This window comes from Thamnophis sirtalis, unplaced genomic scaffold (assembly GCF_051295495.1).
Source record: "Thamnophis sirtalis isolate CommonGarterSnake01/CBP01778 unplaced genomic scaffold, rThaSir2_p1.2 scaffold_1, whole genome shotgun sequence".
NCBI classification, from domain to species: Eukaryota; Metazoa; Chordata; class Lepidosauria; order Squamata; family Natricidae; genus Thamnophis; species Thamnophis sirtalis.
In genome coordinates, this window is record NW_028261381.1 from 66655208 (window position 1) to 66678951 (window position 23744).

A 23744-nucleotide genomic window follows, 5' to 3' on the forward strand; every position below is an offset into this window, starting at 1 on the left:
GGTAATTGGCAGAAGGCGGTCTCTCAAGTATCCAGATCCACTGCCATGTAGGGCTTTATGGGTGATCAATAGCACCTTGAAGCGCATCCGGAGATCGACAGGTAGCCAGCGCAGCTCGCGGAGGATAGGTGTAATGCGGGTGAATCGGGGTGCACCCGCAATCACTCGCGCGGCTGCGTTCTGCACTAGCTGAAGTCGCCGGATGCTCCTCAAGGGCAGCCCCATGTAGAGCACGTTGCAGTATTCCAGCCTAGAGGTCACAAGGGCCCGAGTGACTGTTGTGAGGGCCTCCCGATTCAGGTAGGGTCGCAACTGGCGCACCAGGCGTACCTGGGCGAATGCCCCCCTGGTCACAGCCGCTATATGATGGTCGAATGACAGCTGTGGATCCAGGAGGACTCCCAAGTTGCGGACCCTCTCTGAGGGGTGTAAAATTTGACCCCCCAGCCTGAGTGTTGGATCATTGGCCAAATCTTTGGGAGGAAAACACAACAGCCACTCGGTCTTTTCTGGGTTGAGCACAAGCTTGTTAATCCTCATCCAGTCCATGACGGCTTCAAGCCCCCGGTCCATCACGTCAACCGCTTCATTGATTTGGCACGGGGCGGACAGATACAATTGAGTATCGTCCGCATATTGATGGTATCTGATCCCGTGCCTGCGGATGATCTCTCCCAGCGGTTTCATGTAGATGTTAAATAGTAGGGGGGATAAGACCGAACCCTGCGGCACCCCATATTTTAGGGGCCTTGGGGACGATCTCTGCCCTCCCACTAACACCGACTGCGACCTGTCCGAGAGGTAGGAGGAGAACCACCGTAACACGGTGCCTCCCACTCCCACCTCCCGCAGTCGTCGCAGAAGGATACCATGGTCGATGGTATCGAAAGCCGCTGAGAGGTCAAGGAGGACCAGGATGGAGGGATGTCCTTCATCTCTGGCTCTCCAAAGATCATCCATCAATGCGACCAAAGTGGTTTCTGTGCTGTAACCGGGTCTGAAGCCTGACTGGAAGGGGTCTAGATAGTCTGCTTCCTCCAAGGACCGTTGGAGCTGGAAGGCCACCACCTTCTCAACAACCTTCCCCAGAAAGGGGAGGTTGGAGACCGGGCGGTAGTTGTTAAGGACAGCTGGATCCAAGGATGGTTTCTTCAGGAGGGGTCTCACCACCGCCGCTTTCAGTGCGGCGGGGAAGTTCCCCTCCCGAAGGGAGGCGGTTACAACCGCCTGGATCCAGCCTCGTGTCACCTCACTGCAGTTAGAAACCAGCCATGAGGGACACGGATCCAGAGCACAGGTGGAGGAACTTACAGCTCTCATGGCCTTGTCCACATCCCCGGGGGTAACCTCCTGAAACTCAACCCAGAGCTGTTCTACTTGATCCCCCTGTGCCTCGGCTGGAACTGCAGGTGTGGAGTCCAAGTCCGTCCGAAACCGAGCAATTTTGTCCGCTAAGAATTGGGCATATTCTTCAGCTCTGCCCTGCAAGGGTTCCCCCGTCTCCCTTTTGTTCAGTAGGGAGCGGGTTATCCTAAACAGGGCGGCTGGACGGGACTCAGCGGATGCAACCAGGGAGGCTATGTGTGATCTTTTAGCTGCCCTAAGTGCCCTAGTATATTCCCTGGTGCAGGTGGTAACCATTGCTCGGTTCGATGCGGACTTATCGGACCTCCAACGGTGCTCTAGGCATCTCCTCCGGCGCTTCATCTCCCGGAGCTCCTCGGTGAACCAAGGAGGTCTCCGGGATCCGCCGCCTCGGAGGAGCCGCAGTGGCGCAATCCGGTCGAGGGCCTCTGACGCTGCCAAGTGCCACGCAGCAGCCAGAGTCTCTACCGGACTGTGGGCGAAAGTGTCAGGAATAACCCCAAGCTCCGTCTGGAACCTTACTGGCTCCATAAGACGCCTGGGGCGGAACCACCTGGTCGGTTCCTCCTCCCTACAGTGGGGGTTTGGCCTCCGGAAGTCGAGCCTCAGTAGGCAATGGTCTGACCACGACAGGGGTATGATGTCACTCCCCCTCAGACCAAGATCACACATCCACTGCTCCGAGAGAAATACGAGGTCAAGCATGTGTCCCGCTGAATGGGTTGGGCCTCGAATTACTTGAGTCAAGCCCATGGCTGTCATGGAAGCCATGAACTCCTGCGCCCCATCCGAGTTTTCACCGAGCGACGGCAAATTAAAGTCCCCCAGGACCATCAACCTAGGGAACTCAATTGCCAGCTCGGCTACCGACTCGAGGAGCGAGGGGAGGGCTGCTGCAACGCTGTTGGGAGGCAGGTACGTTAGCAGCAGACCCACTTGACCCTTGAGGTCCAACTTTAACAGCAAAGACTCACACCCGACAATCTCCGGAGCAGGGACCCTACGAGGAACTAACGACTCCCGGATAATAACGGCCACACCCCCACCCCTTCCCTGGGCTCTCGGCTGATGCAGCGCCTGAAATCCTTCTGGGCACAGTTCTACAAGGGGACTCCTCCCTCTGGGCCCAGCCAGGTTTCAGTAATACATGCCAGGTCTGCCCTCTCGTCTAAAATTAAGTCCCGGACGAGAGGTGCTTTATGTACAACAGACCTGGCATTTAGCGACAACAGCCTGAGACCAGGGTCCTGACCACTTGCGCCATCTGGTCTTGGAGTGGGACTCCTAGGGCCGGAAGGAGGGATCTCTGTAATGTAGCGAACCCTCCTTCCCCGGTAATGGCCTGCCCTAAAGTCCCCGCCGTATCTGCCCCTCCCTGTTACGACCGCAATACCCCGACCCTCTCCCGTGTCTCTGGTCCCCTCAACCACCCCCGTGGCCCCCGCAACTCCCGGCAGGTCCTCCGAATCAAGCACACTCATTTATACACTCAAGCAGTCCCCACGAAATAATTAAAACACATAAAATACAACAATCATAGGGTAATAAAAGTGGGATCATCCAGTTCATACATACAGTCTCATGCACTCACCATACCATTTAAAAATTTTGTGCAGCGTGCGTAGATCTTATAAAAGAATGTACAAAAGAATATGCAGAAGGGAGGGTGGCGTTTCTTCCCTTCTTATGTAGTTGTCTTCTAATTTCTAAATGTGCATCTTAGATGACAGAACAAAATAAGATAGATAGATAGATAGATAGATAGATAGATAGATAGATAGATAGATTAGAGATAGAGATAGAGATAGAGATAGAGATAGAGATAGAGATATAAGGTGGACTTGTTCAAGATTGTTTCAGTAGTTCAGACAAGAAACAAAAGATTTAAATTAAATAAATTTTGATTAGACATGGGAAGAACTGTTCAACTGTTAAAGAGATTGCTTGGGAGGTTGTAGAATTTCCTTTGCTGGAAATGTCTAAAGAAAGGTTGGATGGTGGTCAGCTGGAGATGTTATAGCAGAAAACTCCTGCACTGGGAAGTGAACTGGGCAAGTTTTGGATGCTTCATCACAGGAGGTTTTTAAAAAGAGACTGGACAGTCACTTGTCTAAAATGGTATAGGATCTGCTGCTTGAGCAGGGGGCTGGACTAGAAGACCTCTAAGGTCCCTTCCAGCTCTATTCTGATTGATTGATTGATTATAATCTATGATGATGTGGTGTTTTTCAGAGTAATCGAAGCAATGTTCTTTGAAGCAAAATTCAATGAGGCACAGGAAGCCTTTGGTTAGTGCTGGGCTGAACATTTCTTCTGCATTTTTTCAACTATTCTTCAATTAGATGTTCAGAGAAGAAAGTCGTAATGTATATAGTCCTCGATTTACAACAGTTCACTTAGCGAACGTTCAAAATTACAACAGCACTGAAAAAAGTGACGTATAACCATTTTTCATACTTATGACTGTTGTAGCATCCCCATGGTCACATGATTTATATCTGGATGCTTAACTCACATTTATGATGGTGTCGGTGTCCCGGGGTGACATGATCCTCTTTTTCCAACTTTCTGGAAAGCAAAGTCAATAGGGAAGCCAGATGCACTGAACAAACATATAACTAATTTAACAACTGCAGTGATTCCCTTAACAAATGTGGCAAGAAAAGTTGTAAAATGAGACAAAACTCACTTAACAAATTTCATTTAGCAATATAAATTTTGAGCTCAATTCTGATCATAAGTTGAAGACTATCCATATTTCGGGATGGGTAGGATAGAAGATTTTTGTGAAGTTTGTGTCCATTCGTACATGCATCATCTTCATTGTTCAGCCATTTTTTTTCACCAGCCTCTCCTCTGCTTTCTCATGGTTTATATCTTATGTGATAATTCCTGCCAGGAGACCATTTCACATCAAGAATTAGGGAGTTAGGACAGCTGCAAAGTAATTGAGAGGTGTGCAAAATACAAAACTTTGACCTTCAGCATTCTAGGCTAGAAACAAACCTACAGGAATGATAAAATGCTTCACAAATGAGATAAACAGATGCTACTGTTATCTGTTTCACAGAGAAAGAAAATAGCTCAAGAAGCCAAAGGATAGGTTTTGGCACTGTTGTAACTCTGTACACAAACAGATCTAATTGTGATTTTGACTTGTATACCAGCTGCATAAGGTCATTCAGGTTTTCGTGTATACAGACATACCCACACAATATACATGTGCAAAGTCAGATAATGCCCCCCCCCCACTTTAAATTAAAAAGAGTAAATTTGGCAAATGAGGAATGATTCTATTTGAACTAAAGGTGTTTGTGAGATGGAGGGAGATCCCGACACCTATCCTTTTTCATGCCTCAATAATATATCTTACGTGTCTTGAAGATGGATAAGGACGTTAGAAACATGAACTATTTCTGATGGAGTCAGAATGCGGCAGACATTGTGGTTATATCATATTTTGCTCCTGAATAGAGGTTTTGAAATCCCAAAGTACATGGTTTCCTTGGACAGCTACTAAAGTTTCAGTGTCTTCAAAATCTTGTGGCTGCCTTCTATGAAAGTTTCTTCGTCTCAAAACAACCATTTTGCTTTCCCATTATGCTCTGGAATAATACTGCGCTGGGAAGAAAAGAGATTTTAAAGGGTAGCAGGTTGATTTCGACCCACACCAATGTCGTCATCAGTGTCAGGAGCTGGAGAGGTGGAAAGACTGGTGATGATGATTATAGATTATGTTGGCCTCTGGGAAGCTAGGCTGAATCTCAGGTGTGCTTTTGAATTGCTTGAGTAAAAACAACCAGTGCATTGTCAGTGGTTTGGGAGGAAAACCAAGCTGCATCCTTATAGAAGCTCATTTTATACTTTTGTGCTGAATACATGTAAAATGAGAACCAGTGGGTTGTAATACAGAACTCTGACATCATTTGTCTTACTATGCCAGGCAATCTGTGGAACGTTTTAACCGATATATGTGGGAAACGAATGTGTGGTATGTTCACACAAAATTTGTCATGGCACTGGGGCTGATAAGACTATTAAACAGACGAAGAAACCATTAAGTTGCTCCAGCAATAGCAAAGATAATGTAGAATGTTTGTAAATCAATAGCCATTAGTATTGGACAAGGCTGAAGTTCTCATTAGCAGCACAAGTGTATCAGGCTGCAAACCAAATTGCAAACAGACGAGTTTGGTAGAAGAAAAGGTGTCATTCTTGATCCTGATGTTCATCCAGCTTCATTCTTGCATCTGACTAGCACACTGAAGAGACCATTTTAAATAAAGCAGTGTAGTAGCTGGTAATGTTCGTGCCTGTATTCACTATGCAGCTTGTGAGGGATGTGGTGGCTCAGTGGCTAAGACGCTGAGCTTGTCGATCAGAAAGTTGGCAGTTTGGTGGTTCAAATCCCTAGTGCTGTGTAACGGAGTGAGCTCCTGTTACTTGTCCCAGTTTCTGTCAATCTAGTAGTTCGAAAAATGCACGTAGAAAAATAGGGACCACTTTGGTAGGAAGGTAACAGCGTTCTGTGCGCCTTTGGCATTTAGTCATGCTGGTCACATGACCACGGAGATGCCTTCAGACAGCGCTGGCTCTTCGGCTTTGAAACGGAGATGAGCACCGCCTCCTAGAGTCAGGAATGATCAGCACATATGTGCAAGGGGAACCTTTACCTTATGCAGCTTGTGAAATAAAGTAATCATTTAAATTCATATGTATAACTTCAGCATACACATACTTCTTTAGAGGCAGCTATATAGTGGTGGTTGGACCTTGGCCATCTTGTGTGAACTGGCATTTTGTTATGCAGCAAAATATATCAAATGCTTGTTCCTATATCAAACTTGGTCTACATTTTGCCACAGTGCCTTGGAAGCATTCTTCCAGCCAAGATTTGTGCCGGGCAAGCCTCCTGGGCAAAAACCTTCTTGAGGACTTTTGAATATTTGTTTACTTAGTTTAAAAAATGACCAACTTTGGAACCTTCTAGAGATACATTTTTGCAAACATAACAATTCCCTTTTGACTCCAAATGCATAGCATGATTAAGCAGCCTTCTGTTGCTTAGCCAAATGTTTCTTGGAAACTTATAAAACCGGATATATTGATGTTGACCTTCCCAACTTGCTTGCTTCCTGATAGTATTCAAATATATGCTAATTCTTTACACACAGTAAGGTTTCTTTATTGTTTGTAACAGTGGTTGACAGTCTATTGTTCATAACATTTACCAGTGTTTCAAAGAGCCATGTTAACCTAATGACATTTATTGTTTCCAATCTTAGTATCCGAAGAGAGAAAGAAAACTTTTTCTGCTTGTCTGCATCACATTCATAATTTATTTTTAAACCTCTATTGTGCCTCCAGTAATTGTCTTCCTAGGTGGTAGCACTTGGTAAAGCTTGGCAGATCTTGAAAGCAGCTGAGAAGGGTTTGACTTGATCAGTTCTTGGATGGAAGAATAGTGAACAATTCCAGGATAGGATAGAAAACTTGGAAAGTTTCAAAAAATATCCTGGATGAAAGTAAGTGCAAGGAAGCTACATTGAAAGAGTTCATGTAACCAATATAAGCTTAACTTAAGGAATTTGTTCCTGTGCCACAAACTACAAACACTTTGGGCTTTGATCATGAGTAACAGCTTGTTTCTAAAAGCTTTTTGACAGTATTTTGAGGCAAGTGAGATAATTGGCTAATTATACACTGTATTTTGAACATTATACAACTTTTGTTACTTTTCATGATCAGCGTTCTGTATCTCCTGTCATAACTTGTGATAAACAAACCTTATGTGATAATAAAAATGTTAATTTTTAAGGTTCTGTTGATTTTAAGGCACCATAAGTCTCTTTTGCAACAGGATAACTTCCTGTTTCTTTTTGCTAAATTGATTGTTAAGTGGATCTGGCTTCCCCATTGACTTTGCCTGTCATAAGGTTGCAAAAGGTGACCCCGGGACATTACAACTGTCATAAATATGAATCAGTTGCCAAGCATCTGAATTTTGACCACATGATCATGAGGATGCTTCAGTGGTCATAAGTGTGAAAAATGGTCATCAGTAACTTTTTTCAGTACTGTTGTAACTTTGAACGATCACTAGGCGAATGGCCGTAAGTCGAGGACTACCTGTACTTGACAGATGAACAGACAGTGGCAAGTACAGGTCTTTTTCCACCTGATAAACCAGGTTAAAGGTGGTTTTATTTTGCATTCATTCTAATCTTAGGGTTCTAGGATTCCTGTTTTCTTGCAATTCAAATAGTTTACTTTCTTGATTTGGGATTTAAGTACAAACACCTCAGGATGGATTGGTTATAGATTTCCTCACAATCTTTGCACCTTTTTTGGATCTTGCCAACTGCATTAAGTTAACAAGATCATTATAGTACTTTAAGAAGAATGTGAAAAATAATTAGTAAGGTGCCTATGACTATACAAGACTTTTTCATGTGGATTGCAAGACTTATTTTTGCTACCTAAGGAGTAAACTAGGTTCATAAAAAGCTGAATATGATAGTTCTTAATGGTAGAAATTAAATTTATTTATAAATAAACCTAGGCTTTCTTAACAATGCACTCCTTCCATCAGTCTCATGTGCTTAGAACATAGAGCAAGGCTCGTTCCTGGAGAACACATGAAGTCTTTTGAAGCTAGCTCAGGAAATCCAGCTCTTTCAAGTTGAAGTGGGATCTTGTTTCACCTGTCTGCCTTATATCGTTTGTATATCCTGCTAAATTATAGTACAAGCTAGTTAATGATACAAGTCTTGTACATTGAGTTAAGCCAGACTAAAGCAACTGGAATAGTGCTGTTTCTTTAATGGTGAACAATAATTGGCATTTCTTTAAAAGAATATGCTTACTTCCAAATTGTTGGGGCAATATGCTGACTCTGTAAACTGCTTAGAGAGGGCTGTAAAGCATTGTGAAGAGGTATATAAGTCTAAGTCAGGGGTAGTCAACCTTTTTATACCTACTGCCCACTTTTGTATCTCTGTTACTAGTAAAACTTTCTAACCGCCCACCGGTTCCACAGTAATAGTGATTTATAAAGTAGGGAAGTAACTTTACTTTATAAAATTTATAAAGCAGAGTTACAGCAAACCCCTACCGCCCACCATGAAAGCTGGAACGCCTACTAGTGGGCGGTAGGGACCAGGTTGACTACCACTGGTCTAAGTACTATTGCTATCCTAAACAGCATATCTCAGCCTCAACAGCTTTAAGATGTATGACTTGTACTCTGAGAATTGTCCAGCCAGAATGCCAAGCACGGTATAAAATGAGAGACATGAAAGCACAATATGCACTCATTACAATGCACTGATATATTGTTGATTATCCAGTTGCTTGGATCCTCTGTGAACCACACTTAGAAGCAATGACACAACTTCTGGTTTCATTAAGCACTAGCACTAAATACTTAAACAACCGTACAAGAATCCAAATAGCCATACAAGATTTTCTGTGCTGCCAAGAATCTGCAGGCTAGACAAGGGATTAGGCACAAATGGAGTTCTCTTCAGAGGGGAAAAAATGGAATGGCACCATCCAGGGTGAAGTATAGCCAACATTCTACCTAGTTAAAATGATGGATCTGCATTCAGGTAAAACCACTGTTAATGTGAATTTGGTAAAGTTTAAAATACATTTTTGCTACTCATATGATTGACCATAGCAATGATAATTCATTTACTGTATACTTGGTTTACATAATCCCAAGCACAGAATTCAAATGCATGAATCTGGGTAAAATTTGTTTTGTTTATTCATTCAGATTATATTGCTGCCCATATTAAACAGGCAGCTAATACAGAAGAAAAAACAAGATAAATAATTTATTTGTGTGTGTGTGTGTTCCAGCATAACTCTAGAATGCCTTGAGCAATTTCAACCAAACTTGGTACACAGATGACTTACTCTCTGGGGAAAAATAATGTGGGGGTAAGACAACCCCAACACCCATCGGGGTGTGCATTCCATTAAGATACAGCCTATTGTGCCTTAATATGCATTCTACTGTACTGCCATAAAATGAACTTCTACTGTGCAGGGCAGTTGAGTTGCCATGGTAATGTCTTCACAGTACTCCACAAGGGGGCTTCCTCTGGTAAAGGGCAAAATCCAACATTAGAAACTACATTTGGTCCAGACATTTCCCCCTTATAAATAAATACCAGGTTATTGGCTACTACTAAATGTAAGATAAGACCAAGGAAACAATCAGCCTAGTAAGGTATGGGCTCCACCATACCAAATGAGCCCCAGATTCAGCAATAAAGTCAGTTTTTAGGGCCTATGGAAAGCCAGCAAATCTGATCTCCAGGGCAATGATGTTACAGAAGATGGGCACAACCCCCCCCTTTTCTCAGGACCCACCAAATGACACTCCGTAACAGATGGGACCATATCTTTCCCACTAAGGCTCATAAAATCAGTAGATACAATTGGGGAGAGACTGTCCCCAGAGTTTATAGGTCATTACCAGCACCTTGAATTGAACCCAGAAGCAAACTGGCAATCAATAAAGTTTGCAGACCAGAGATGTTACATGTACCAAACCAATGATGTTACATGTTCCACTACCTTTTGCATCAGCTGAAGCTTCCAGGTGCTCTTCAAGAGCAGCACCATGCAGAGAGCATAGCAACAGTCTAATCAGAAAATCATCAGGGTATCTCGGTAAACTGTGAGTAGAGCCTCTTGGTACAGGAACAGGTACAATTGTTGAACAACACAAAGCTGGGTAAAGGACTTCATAGCCATAACTGTCACTGGTTCTTCAAGGAATTATGAATTCAGGAGGACCCCAAAGAGTGCACAGGTTTCATTTGGGATAGTGCAATTCCATCCAAAAGAGGAGATTGAAAGTCCTCAGAACTGTGGCACCGTAAAACCCAAAACTACTTAGTCTTGGTAGGGTTGGGTGGACCTACTCTAGGTCATCTACAAGTGTGATTAATGCCATATCAATCTTATAACTGGATCTGAATCCTGACTGAAAGAGTTCAGATCATCCAGAGTTCCTTGGAACAACCGTGCAACTACCTTCTCGACAACCTTCCCTAAAAAGACAAACTTGTTCAGAATAGTTGGATCCAGAATGGCCTCATGAGGAAAGCCAGACATTGTATCCTTAAGAGCCAGCAGAACTACCCTTTTTCTCAAAGAGAAATTTACCACCACCAAGATTCGACCCCAAATCATGAGGGACATGGGTCTAAAACAAAGGTGGCCATACTAACAGTTGCAAGAACCCTGTCTTCTTTCTCAGGAGCAACAAGATCAAACTCCTCCCAGATATCAAGCCAGATCAATCTCCAATAACTTCTACGGGATCTGCTCCAAGGCCAGAGTCCAATCTATCATGAATTTGAGCAACTTTATATGGCATTTGCTGAACATATTCTTCAAAGTAACCTTGTAGTTGAAACTGCAAACTACATGTGATAAGGGCAGAGAAATATTGATATTTCACTGCCTTACAGCCAGGAGGTAGGCCCTAATAATGGCTCTAGCCCATGTTGAGTCATATTTGCTCTATGTTGCCCTCCAGCAATGTTCCGGACATCTCTTAACCCATTTCATCCCACTCAAGTCTTCTGTAAACTAAGTGGAGTTGCAGGAACCCCATAAAAGGTCATGTCACATAATGGGACCTAATCCAAACCCCTGGTCACCCTGCAATTCCAGGCAGCCACAGGACTTCAGATGGACCATGCAGCAGACCATTAGGAACAAACCCAAATTCTATTTGGAAGCCACATGAATCGATTAGTTGCCTGGGGCAGACAGTTGAATGGAGTGGACCAAGTGACCAGCCTCCCTTCAGTGAATGGCAACCCACGAACACTTGAGGACCAACAGAGGTAGGCAGGGAGGTTGCTATGGAGCAGGGAGGCTGTATAGAGCCGAGGTGGCACAGTGGTTAGATTGCAGTACTGCAGGCTACTTCAGCTGACTGCTAGCTGCAGTTTGGCAGTTCAAATCTCACCAGGCTGAAAGGTTGACTCAGCTTTCCATCCTTCCGAGGTGGGTAAAATGAGGACCTAGATTGTTGGGGGCAATATGCTGACTCTGTAAACCGCTTAGAGAGGCATTGTAAAAGCATTGTGAAGCGGTATATAAGTCTAAGTGCTATTGCTATTGCTGTAAAAGCAACAGTCCCAAGTGATCATTAGAGCTCAACCTAGCAAACGGGGTTTGCTAATCTGTGGAGTAGTTCTGCTGGAGCCCAATTAAGTATCTCAGTTGACAGTCACTACACTCAGCCCTTTCTCAAGGGTCATGACTGAAGCCACTCATGGAACCCAATGGCACATCTCTGATAGAGGGACAAGCCCAGCCAGATGATAGCATTCTACACAGTATAGTTAGTACCAGCAGAAAGCATTTAATGTTCTCCTCTAGGTCATGGTTGCTTGTGTTACCAGTAACATTTTCTTTTTGGAATTTGCTGGAAGTTTTTTTTTAATTAGATGAAAATAAAACAGCACAGCTGTACAGCAGTGATTCAAAATATTTTCCTTGCAGTATCAGAAAGAGCAGCGACTTTCTCTTTGGTCTTTGGCTCATCAGCATGAGAAATCAGTTTGGCTCTCTATTTTGAAGAAAAGCCTACTTGTTAAGGCTTTTGCATGACCTTGAGAACAATGAGCTCAAATATTCACATCCTTTTTCTTTCTGGCTCCTGTTCCCAAGCGTTAGGCATTTCACTTACATAGTGGGGTTTTTTTTTTAAAAACCCTCAATATTGAACATTGAGTGAATAGGGATGTTAGTAGAAAGCATGAATCCTTGATCCCATCATTAACCAGGCTAGTGCTTCTAGGAAATGGTAGCCCTGATCTTTTGTGCATGTTAAGATAGCTAAACATCACCAATTGTCATATGTGAGTAATTAAAAATGAAAGAATAAAACCCCTAGTGCTCAGGGGGGGGGGTTGTCTTTCAATTCTCAGCCTCTTCCTGGTCAAACTCTGATTAGTTACAAGGGAGATTTAAATTGCTTAGATGTAGTGGTTCAAAAATCCTAGATTAGTATCTTCAAATGAATAGAGGAGAGTTTTTAATCCCACTTTTATGACATTAATCTAGGATACTAGATATTCATTCTTTGGAAATAACTTTATCTCATTTAAGTATATAGCTGGTAACCAAGAAATCATTTTGGATCTATAAAAATGGTTTAAAAGGTGATAGTTAAAAAGAAGGTTGCTCTATTGATCTTTGGCTGATTCAGTTCAGCAAAAGGCCTCCAATTTGTGATCTAGACCAGTGTTTCTCAACCTTGGCAACTTGAAGATGTCTGGACTTCAACTCCCAGAATTCCCCAGCCAGCATTCGCTGGCTGGGGAATTCTGGGAGTTGAAGTCCGGACATCTTCAAGTTGCCAAGGTTGAGAAACACTGATCTAGACATTACTAGGTAAAACAATCCCACTACAAAGATGCCTCTGTGAAAGGCATTTTACTTTTCAAATCATAGATTTGTCTCATCTGCATCGTAAATTCAAGATATTGGTAGAATTGAAGAACTCACCTGCTGAAGTGGCTCTTTAATTTTTCTTCAGCATAGTTTAGGTCAGTGAACATTTTTGTTGTTGCATGCTGAAAGTCCGTGTGACAACGTGCGACAGCGTGCACCCACACCCATAATACAGTGCATACGCAACAATCCCACGCCTGCCCTGTGCTCCCTCCGCACCCCATTTTGGGCAGCCTCCTGGGACCAAAAGTGGTTGTGGCAGGGGGAACCCCACCCCTGTGCTTCCCCTTCACATGCACGGCAGAGACCCGAAAATCGGCTGGCCAGAGGGAGGTGTGCACGCATGTGCATTGCAGCTGAACTGGGGCAACGGCTCACATGCCCACAGAGAGGGCTTTCTGTGCCAACTGTGGCACGCGTGCCATAAGTTCGCCATCATGGGCTTGGGTAGTTCTGAGATATTGTCTTGTTTTATGTCATAGGAATTGAGTTTTTTTTAATTGATTGGGGGAAACCTGTTCAGGGAGAAAGTGATGGTCCTTTCTCCCCAGTCCCATAGTCCCGATCCAAATTACTGTATATTCTAACCCAGAGTCAAAGATTTCACTAATAATTCTCCTGCACAGCATTTAATTTGGATGCTAGCTGAAAGTCATGGTTTATTTTATCACGGTTCAATTGGCACTAGAAGGTGCATAGGAAAATTTGGAACATATAAGAAAGGAAACAGTGTCCTGGCAGGTTTCCAAAGCAGTGCGAGCAGATTGCCAGGTTGTTGCTCCATAGTGAATTCAACCGTGTTTCCTTTCATGTGAAAACAAGCTCAGAAATCGAAAATACAATGGCATCTTATTGCGTATCCTGACAGGAAGGAATTAATCCTACTTTTAAGGATATTTTTGTTGATTGCAGGCACCATGTTATCTGAGCTATGACTATAGGAGGAAATCCAGGTGCTTCAAAAAATGTATTGGGCCAAACTCATGAAGCTAGGAATGTACTTCTATGGAGAAGAATGTCCTTTTCTTAAGAGTGGGAGGCGGGGAAAAGTTTCTTTAATCTCCGAGACTGATAGAAGCCTTGCATAGAGTAGAAGCAACTGTTATATTATTTAAAAGGAAATGGAATAGGGAGGTACAGTAGATACAGTAGCAACTTCCAAAGACAAAATATAATGTGAAGTCTGGGGAAACAGCCAGAAGAAAAGGAAATTCTACTTATGTTATATTTATGGGACATAAAAATTGAGAAATGTTTCAGAAATAGGCTTTTATTCCATTCTATACCACCAATCACTAAAGTAAACAGTTTTCAGACTTACCCAATTTTATTCTAATGGTTGGCCATCCTTTCCAACCCTGGGTGCTATCATCCATTCTTCAGGTTGCCTAGAAAAAGCACATAACCCTTGGTAAAAGTTTGGTCATTCATTGATTGCCGCCTACTCCCACATGGCAACTCCCACATGGCAACTTAAGGTGGCTTACAAGGTTATAAAAATACCATACAAAAGAAATAAAACTAATAAAGTAATAACCCTGCACTTCAGCACACACGTTCATACTAGCTATTTAATGGGCTCCATCCTGTTCTGGGTTCCTCGGGCCAGCTGACAGAAACACATCTTCAGGACCTTCCGAAAGAGTGTTAGAGCCAGTCTAATCTTTGGGGGGATGCTGTTCCAGAGAGAGGGAGCCACCATGGAGAAGGCCCTTCTTCTGGTGATGGGATGTATCTCCTTAGGGGATGGGACCCACAACATTCCTTATATTTCCAGCCTTTCTGAAAAATAGAGGTAATTTACTTGGTACGTGAGCTTGCTGTTCCAAAAGCAGCCCTCTTCTTTTTATCCAAATGAGAAGCTGGAAGATCCAGTGTTCCACACTTAGTGTTAAAGCAAGGTTCCTTTGCTTGGCAGTTTAATTGTAAGAAATGCTCGGGAGTCTGATAAGGCTGCTATACAGAAGAGCAACACACAGAGCTTAGAACTGAAGTGAAGGGAGATGTGTGACTTTTATAGCAGTCCCATTGTACCTTCCACCACTACTGCTTTGAATTAAACTACAGGGCCAAAAATCGAACTTTTCTGAGGTGTCCAGACACGTCCATGCTCTAGTTTCCAGACCAGCATTTTTGCAGGTATCTAGAGATTACCAGACTAGGGAATGAAAGATGTTCATAAAGAATGACCATAGGCCCACTCACTTCATTGCTGTATCTTTAGGTGGTTTAGTCAATTGGAGACCAGTGGAAGGCTGGTATTTTGACTTATAGCCAAAAGCATAGCAATAGGGATGATTGGGACATGTCAGAAGACATAGAGCCCAGCCCACTCCAATATCCTTTATGCCAGTGTGGCTGGTTTTAAACTCTGAGGGCACACAGGTGGATTCGTAGCTGCTTCTCTTTGTCCCAACCTTAGGTTATTTGCCATGCAATTTGTAGTCCTTAGATAATGTCTACTAAAATTAATGTTTTAGACAGCAATTCTGTATACACTTAGTAAGGAATAAATCCCACTTGTTTTAATGGTGTTTATTTATGAATCAATAATCAGATTGTGCAACTTCATCTTTTACCCCTTCAATCTCAGATTCCTTTTTTTTAATCATATAAAAAATAAGGTTGAAAATTGATTTTTATTTTTATTCTTTTTTAATAAAACTTGAAACAACAAGCCCTGCTTGAGGTTATTTTGAGTATGACTATAAATTAATATGAATCAATTACACTACTATATGCATAGAAAAAATGGAGGAAAGCAAAATAAAGGAAAACTGAGTGGCAGTTGCTTATTTTTTTTAATTTTGTTTAAATAAATATTGGGGCAAGATAGGCACATCTTGCCCCAATAGCAAAATTCACCCTACAGATTGTAGGTATTCTTTTATGTATAGATAACATGTCACTTTACAGCTTGCCTCACCTGGCTGCCAAAGTTTTGTCAAGTACCACACAGGCTCCTAATAATTTCAACTCAAAATAGTTGTAGTTCTTAATCAACCTTACCAAAGCTGGATAGGACATTATGGGAATGAAAACCAAAACAGCTGGCAGATACTGAGTCAAAGTATAGTAGATTTAAATTTAACCCTTCAGATTTTCTACAGAAATTAATTACCTATGGTATAATTTACACTCAAAATCTGTGATCCCAGACTAGAAGGCAGTTACTATTAAATCCAATGAACTTTTGAAGAAGGCATTTTAGGAGCACATAGCAAGTACTGTATTAATACTTGTCTATCTAAATGGAGTAACATCTACCCAACGTCGCTGATCGCAAACAGTTAAACAGGATTGGACATGCTTAATACCTGGATGGGGACAAGCAGGAAATCCCACAATCCTAGAATGAATTGGGAGGTGAAACAATTCTGCTGAAAGGAGGCAGTGGTAACTATTTATGCATTAATTATGTTGTGTTTGTGTGGTATATAATGAATGCATAAATAGTTATATTTATATGTGTGTGTGTGTGTATATGTACCTGTATATGTGTGTATGTACCTGTACCTGTACCTGTATATCTATATGTGTGTGTGTGTGTGTGTGTGTGTGTGTGTGTGTATGTATATGTATACACCCACAGCCACCCACAGTAATATCCTGCCTAGCTTCAATAAAATTCTTGCCTTATTTGTTCCCAGACTGTTCCTAGGCCAGCGTTTCTCAACCTTGGCCACTTGAAGATGTCTGGACTTCAACTCCCAGAATTCCCCAGCCAGCGAATTCTGGGAGTTGAAGTCCAGACATCTTCAAGTAGCCAAGGTTGAGAAACACTGTCCTAGGCAATCACTCCATTCTGTTTAAGCCAGTCATAAACTGGGTTGTTTGGCATCCAACATGGATTCTCGAGGTTGTTTGAAAGGGCTTATTTTTTTATTCCTTAGTTCCTGATTGATGCTTGAATAAATTCCATTTTAAATGCTGCGATTTCCACTAAGGTACCTCTCAACAGTTAAATTGCTGAAGGTGGCCCATGAGAAAAAGTGGCTTTTGGTTGGACTCCAAAACTCCAGAGCTCTGTGTGAAATAATGAAGTCTTTATTTGTGTGGATTTGTTTGAACAGCAAAAAATCGGGGCTTTAAGCACTGAAGGACAAGAAAAATGACTGGCCTTGTATTCTAGGATAAGGGCCAGTTTGGATTTACAATGTACAGAGCAGACATACCCTGAAAAACAGATTTAAAATATGTTAGGCAAATGGTCAGGGAGAGAAGAAAATAGTTCACCGTTCTCTGATCAGCCCATTCGCCGCCACCGCCACTATGCTAAGTCTTCCAGAGCGATTCCATGTTTGTGAAAAAGAATTACAATTAGCTGGCTTATTACAGGGACTCCTCTTACACAATGGGTGTGTTATATAGATATAAAACAGAAGCTACTTTGTTTTAAAGTTCAGCTGAGACCATGTATGTGGAATTGCCATTTGTCTGGCAGCATGATGAGTGATTGAGCAATAAGCAGCAGTGTGGGCATAGCTGGATGGCCATGTTAATGTGCCGTCCACCATTTCTTCATAAGAAAAGAATGTTTATGCTGCTGATATAACATTTTACATCTCAATTGCTGGCAGTGTTTGGTTCAGAGACTAGGCTGGTGACCAGGATACCTCCTTAATGTTTTAATGTGGAATGGGTTAAGGAAAGCAACTGGTGGATTTCCCCAGCTTTGTTTCCCCTTCCAACAAGATGGAAAACAGCCGCTAAATACATTCCCTAATATGGGGTAGGGCAGGGATGGGTATGTGTAGGTGGATGTTGGAATGGTGTGTTGGCTCATGTGCAGAATTGCCCCATTAACAGGTTGCGGGCAGGGAGGTGCTCCAGTGGGCTTTTACTGAACATGGATCTAACTCAATCCACAAATAGCCCAGTTGACCGGTCAAAGACTCCAAAGATGGGGTGCAGGAAGAAGCCATCAAGAATGAGTGAATTCCAACATGGACTGTATTACAAGACTCTCAGGAGTTTTGTTTTCATGTCCAGTACCGCCTGTAAGTAGCTCATGGACAAGCATGGACCTGCAGTTGAGTGGGCCTGATGATGCCACTTGCTCGCCAAAATAAAAACAGTAAAATGTATTGCTGTAAAAAAAACCTTTTGTTAGCAGAATCAGGAGAAAATCTGTGGCATATTCAGTGGTGACAAAAGCAGCGACCCTCAACTGGAAGGTCCTAGTTTATAAGAAATCCATGTAACATCTGACAAGGCTTTGGAAGTCAAGGATTTGGTCTCTCTTGCATCCACTTCAAAAAGGCCATGGAGAGAAGTTCTCCATGATCAGAGGGGAAGAAAACAGCCTTAGAGGCCAACGGCTGGGGAGATCTCGGTGCTTGACAGTGTCCTCAGCCTCAGTGGCGATGGAATATGCTATATGACAGTGATGGTTAACCTTTTTGGTGCTGAGTTCCCAAAGCGCATGTGCCCCAATCCCCAAAATGCAATGCAAGCACTCTGCCGCGCATGCACCCCCAAGCCCCATTTTGGCTTCCAGGTTGGTGCAGGAGGCTTTCCAGGCCCAAAACGGGTGCAGGGGGGCCTTGTGTGGTGCCCTCATGCCCTGTTTTGGCTTTCTGGTTGATGCGGGCAGCAGAAATGGAGGAGAAAGGCAAGGCCCTGCCCCCTGTGCATGTGCAGCAGAGACCCAAAGACCAGCTGGCCATCAGGAAGCACACTCATATGTGGTGGAGCGGGATGGGGCGATGGCTGACATGCCTACAGAGAGGGCTCTGTGTGCCATCTGTGGCACGTTTGCAAGAGGCTATTCACCATCACGGCTATTTGAGCTTTATGGCAGAAATTGTATTGAGACAAGAAACCTGCTTTAAAACTGGAACAGCTCAAGATCCTTCTAAGCTGCTTCAGCTGTGATTTGAGGATAGAAGAAAGACAATATCAGAGACAACATCAACAAACAAATGGTTTACAGGGCAAGTTTCATGCCAGGCTTCGGGAAATGTGATGCTAAATCACAGAGTCTGTCGTCCTGCAGTAAATAAAAAATGCTCTCTGGGACCTTTCATTAATAATATTGTGCCTTCAAGTCAAATGTTATCTGCTGGATAAGTCCCTGAAGTTTTCTTGGTAACAATAGTGCTTGCTATTTCCATCTTCCTAAAGCTGAGATCAAGCCTTTAGAATGTATGTATTTTGAACTATATATCTTAGGGCTATAAGACTATGCCCCTGTTGACACTGGAGGCTATCCCTCTTTCAAACCATATGCAGGAACTGGAAGACGAATCCCTCTGCTCCAGGCTTAGCAACTTTATAGTAATTCAAGCTTCCCCACCACCAAGAGACAAATTTTAGGCAAGTTGTCCTAAAATTAATGATTTAAATGATTAATTTAATTTAATTTAAAATTGGATTTAGATTGGATTTATTACATTTATATGCCGCCCTTTTCCCCGAAGGGGACTCAGGGCGGCTCACAATTCAGTCAGGGAAGGGGGTACAGACAGGGGGATAAAAAGACAAACATAACAATACAAAATTTAAAAACACACAACAACCATACCATTCGAGAAGGGGGGGCAAAAGCTCTTTAGCCCCAGGCCTGTCGGAACAGCCAGGTTTTAAGGGCTTTGCGGAAGGCCTGGAGAGTGGTGAGGGTTCGAATCTCCACGGGGAGCTCGTTCCAGAGGGTCGGAGCAGCCACAGAGAAGGCTCTCCTCCAGGTAGTCGCCAGTCGGCATTGGCCGGCGGATGGAATTCGGAGGAGGCCTAATCTGTGGGATCTGATCGGTCTATTGGAGGTAATTGGCAGCAGGCGGTCTCTCAAGTACCCAGGTCCAATACCATGAAGGGCTTTATAAGTGACGACTAGCGCCTTGAAGCGTATCCGAAGACCAATAGGCAGCCAGTGCAGCTCGCGGAGGATAGGTGTTACGTGGGTGTACCAAGGTGCACCCACAATCGCTCGCGCGGCTGCATTCTGGACAAGCTGAAGTCTCCGAATGCTCTTCAAGGGCTGCCCCATGTAGAGCACGTTGTAGAGCACGTTAATCATTAAAAATGATTAATTTAAAGTTAATGGTTTTATTTACAATATATTTGGGATTGCATAAATTGATTAAAAGTAGTATTGTAGGAATGTACAGAAGTACTGTCTCTTGAATGTATGAGTCACATCTGTATTTGGGAGAACCAGATAAAAATGAATAGGCAAAATATTTAGCCTATTCAAAGAATAATAAAAATAAATTGAAAATTTAGGGTGGTAGTTTGAAATGTGGGGGTGGTTGATTGTCACCACAATATTCATGATGCTGGGTTACTATTGCACCCTTCTTAAAAGTGCCAAAAGTAGGCAAGAATTCTTGTACTTTTTTAAAAAGGGGGATTTCAGCAAGTATAGCTTGCCATTTAATATACATTTGCTGAAATCCCTTTTTTCACAATTGTTGATAAATCTCAGGAGCCCAATTCTGTTTTAAACTTGAACACAATTGTACTACATAAGTTTTCTCTTGTTCTTACCAAGTACTTGCAAAGCAGTGGAAAATCTGAGAAATGAGTAATGGGGTTGAGCTTGACTCATTTTAAGGTGAAGTATTATGTTTTGCTTTTGAACTTACTTGGTTCCTTAAAAATCTTTCATGTAGTAGTTGCCATAACATACAGTTCTTTTTCAGGCTCTCAAACAAGTATTAATAGATGAAATGCCCAGTTGAGTCACTTAAATGGGGTCTTAGGTTTGTTTTAAACTCCCCCACCCTTTCTGTAATGGAAAAATAAATGCTCTGTTCAGAATAAATGGTTCACATTTGGTTTGCATGCTTACAAATTAGTTAAAATGGGAGGATTGGCTACAAAACAGTTCATCTTTGATTGTACAGCTGTCTTAACATTCACTGTATTTAATCCTCAGAAAAGTTTACATCATTGCCCATTCAAGCAAACTTTGAATATCCATATGTGATAGTTAAAAAAAATCCTGGCACTTGGCCAGGGCTTGGAATTGGAATCAGGGGCAAAGCCCAGTGATTTGGCGGAAGAAAGATTTGGAAGAATGGTTTCTGCATGTCTGATGAACACCTGTTGTTGGGACTATCCAAGGCGTTGGACTCTAATTCCCAACCTGGTACATGGCACCCTAGGATTTTTAAGATATCACAGCCCAGTGTGGTCAGTCATTTGTCTATTATGGAAGAGCAATCCGTTCTTTCTTTGCATGATCCATGGGGCCTCTTGGAGGTCATTAGAATAGGTTTGTCTTTGGGTGCCATCAGCTCATCGGATCTTCTCATTTGTTCTCCTAGGTTGCAGAACGAGCTCTCTATAACAGTGATGGCTAACCTTTTTGGTACCAAGTACACAAAGTGTGCATGCACATGCGCAACCCCAAAATGCAATGCAAGCAACCCCCGCACATGCACCCTCCCCCCCTCACCCATTTTTGGCTTCCAGATTAATGCAGGAGGCTTTCCAGGCCCAAAATGAGGTGCGGGGGCACATGCATGCACGCAAACCCCAAAAATGCAGTGCAAGCACCCCCGCACATGGGCCTGCTCACCTCACACATGCATGTCCATGTCCCCTGCATGAGCTCCACCCCCTGCGCTGGTCGGAGGGAGGCTTGTGCACATGCGTGGTGGATCTGGGCTGGGGTGACGGCTGGTGTGCCCATAGAGAGGGGTCTGCACACCACCTGTGACACGCGTGCCATCGGTTCACCATCATGGCTCTATAAAATAGCAATAGCAATAGCAGTTAGACTTATATACCGCTTCATAGGGCTTTTAGCCCTCTCTAAGCGGTTTACAGAGTCAGCATATTGCCCCCACAGTCTGGGTCCTCATTTCACCCACCTCGGAAGGATGGAAGGCTGAGTCAACCTTGAGCCGGTGAGATTAAAACCGCTGAACTGCAGATAACAGTCAGCTGAAGTGGTCTGCAGTACTGTACCCTAACCACTGCGCCACCTCGGCTCTTAAAATACCAGAGACTGGCCTCCTTTGGAGGTTCTTGAGTAGCCTTCAAAACTCATAAATTGAGCTTTTAATAATATTTTCAAATGTCTTTAATGCAAGTTCTATATTGATGTTAATGTTTTGCTTTAAAATTATTATTTTTTCAATCTTAATCTGTTGCTGGGAAACTATTTCCCTCCTCATAGATAGCAGACTTTTTAAGAATCCCTCAGTTTTTCTCCTGCGTGTGCATAAATAAGAATTGCTTTCTTTTATGCCTAAGATAACAGCTGCATACAATACTAGCCTTGTAGCATAGGCAGTGCTACAAGAAAAAAAGTGGTTTCTGCTAGACAAGAAGCTTTTTCACATATTAATACCCATTTGAATCAATGAAAGGAAGCTTTCCAGTGAAAACTAGGATGATGGTTATTCCGCAGGATGCCAACCATCTTTTCGGTCTATGGAGAACAGATGCCGACTTTGACAATAGTCCAGAGGGAATTGATGCAGCTTTCTTCAATTCCACACCCTTGAGCTTTGATGACTTTCTGCTCCCATGATCTTAGCCAGCAACAGCCACACTGGTTGAGGGTAATGGGAGCTAAATTCATATGGGAAGCCCTAAATTGGGGAAGATTACAGTATAGTGTACATCTGTGCACTGATAGGAATTATTAGAAGATACTGGTGGTCTCCCAGTCCATTACTAACTGTGGCTAATCCTGCTTAGCCAACCTTGCCTGTATTTAGAAGCTAAGTTCTGCCACCTGTTGAGACAAGTATTTCATAGTTCCAGCCCAGCTTGGGTTTGCATTCATGTGTTTGTGTGTGTCTTTTCCCCAGTGCTCTAGACTTTTTAAGGTATTGCCTGCTTTGCTGTGTTGAGAGGATTAGGTTGGAAATTTTAGATGAAATAAATTATATACCTCCACGCCCATCGTCTTGCCAGTTGAAAGGACACTAAACAAGATAAAAGCATTTTGCAGATGCTTAGCTGCTAAGCTGGGTGTCCCTTTTGCTGATCTAGGCATGCCCAGACCCTAGAATGGTTTGCTCAAATAGTGTACTATTTGTCATCTCAGTAACATTTGCACACAATAGCCCACCTTCCCTAGACAAATTGGAGCTTGCACAATACTGAACATGTTCAGCTATTTCATTCCCTGGGCAGTGAGACTTCCAGCCCATTCCTGCTTTCAAGTAGCTTTGTTCAAAGTTTTTGCACCAGAAATCCATCTGTTCTTGTTCTGGTTCTACTTACATAGAAGTAAGTTCTTTGGACTCCAATAATCCCATGGAGGGAAGTGTAGAATTGAGAATTTAGAACTGAGAATAGTCTGAATAACTATGTACAGGACAGGGCAGTTAGTCTAACAGGTGTAACACAATGCAATGCACCATGTTCACCTGCGCATACATGTGTGACACCCCTCCCTGCATGCACACACGACCCGTCCCACATGGGGGGAGGGAGTTTTCACTCTCCCCAGGCTTCAGGAAAGCCTCCAGAACCTGGGGTGGGTGAAAAACGGCCCCAACAGGCCAACCAGAAGTTTTTTCCCCCAAACTTCCAGTTGGTACGGGGAAGGCTGTTTTTGCCCTCCACAGGCTCCAGAGGCTTTCCTGAAGCCTGGGGAGGGTGAAAATGGCCTCACCCGGCTCTCCGAAGGCCTAAAATCAGCTGGCCAGTGCACGTATGTACGCTAGAGCTGATAGCTTTGTGCTGACAGATATGGCTCCGGGTGCCACAGGTTCACCATCACGATCATATAGGATGTTGATATTCACCACTCTCTGGGTACTTGTAAGGGTCAGTCTACTCCAGATACTACTAATAATTCACAATGGCAGAAGATCAGACCCCTGCTTATTTAGAAAACTAAGCATATTGCCTGAGTAGATTTCTGTTCAATCCTAGTCATTTCAATGGAGATTTAAACTTGTTTTGCGTGCTCTAAACCACAC

The 23744-nt window shown here is 43.2% G+C and overlaps 1 protein-coding gene and 1 long non-coding RNA gene across 2 annotated transcripts in view; one reads left to right on the top strand and one right to left on the bottom strand.

Annotated features, from left to right (window-relative positions):
• COL18A1 (collagen type XVIII alpha 1 chain) overlaps positions 1-23744 on the top strand; it is a 195023-nt gene that overhangs the window by 66705 nt on the left and 104574 nt on the right. The window lies entirely within an intron of this gene.
• The window catches only part of LOC148049491 (uncharacterized), a 51978-nt gene that overhangs the window by 25785 nt on the left and 2449 nt on the right, over positions 1-23744 (bottom strand). Inside the window, exon 2 of the long non-coding RNA XR_015696523.1 lies at positions 14177-14243. This is a non-coding gene — a long non-coding RNA (uncharacterized LOC148049491). The remainder of the gene's footprint in view (positions 1-14176; positions 14244-23744) is intronic.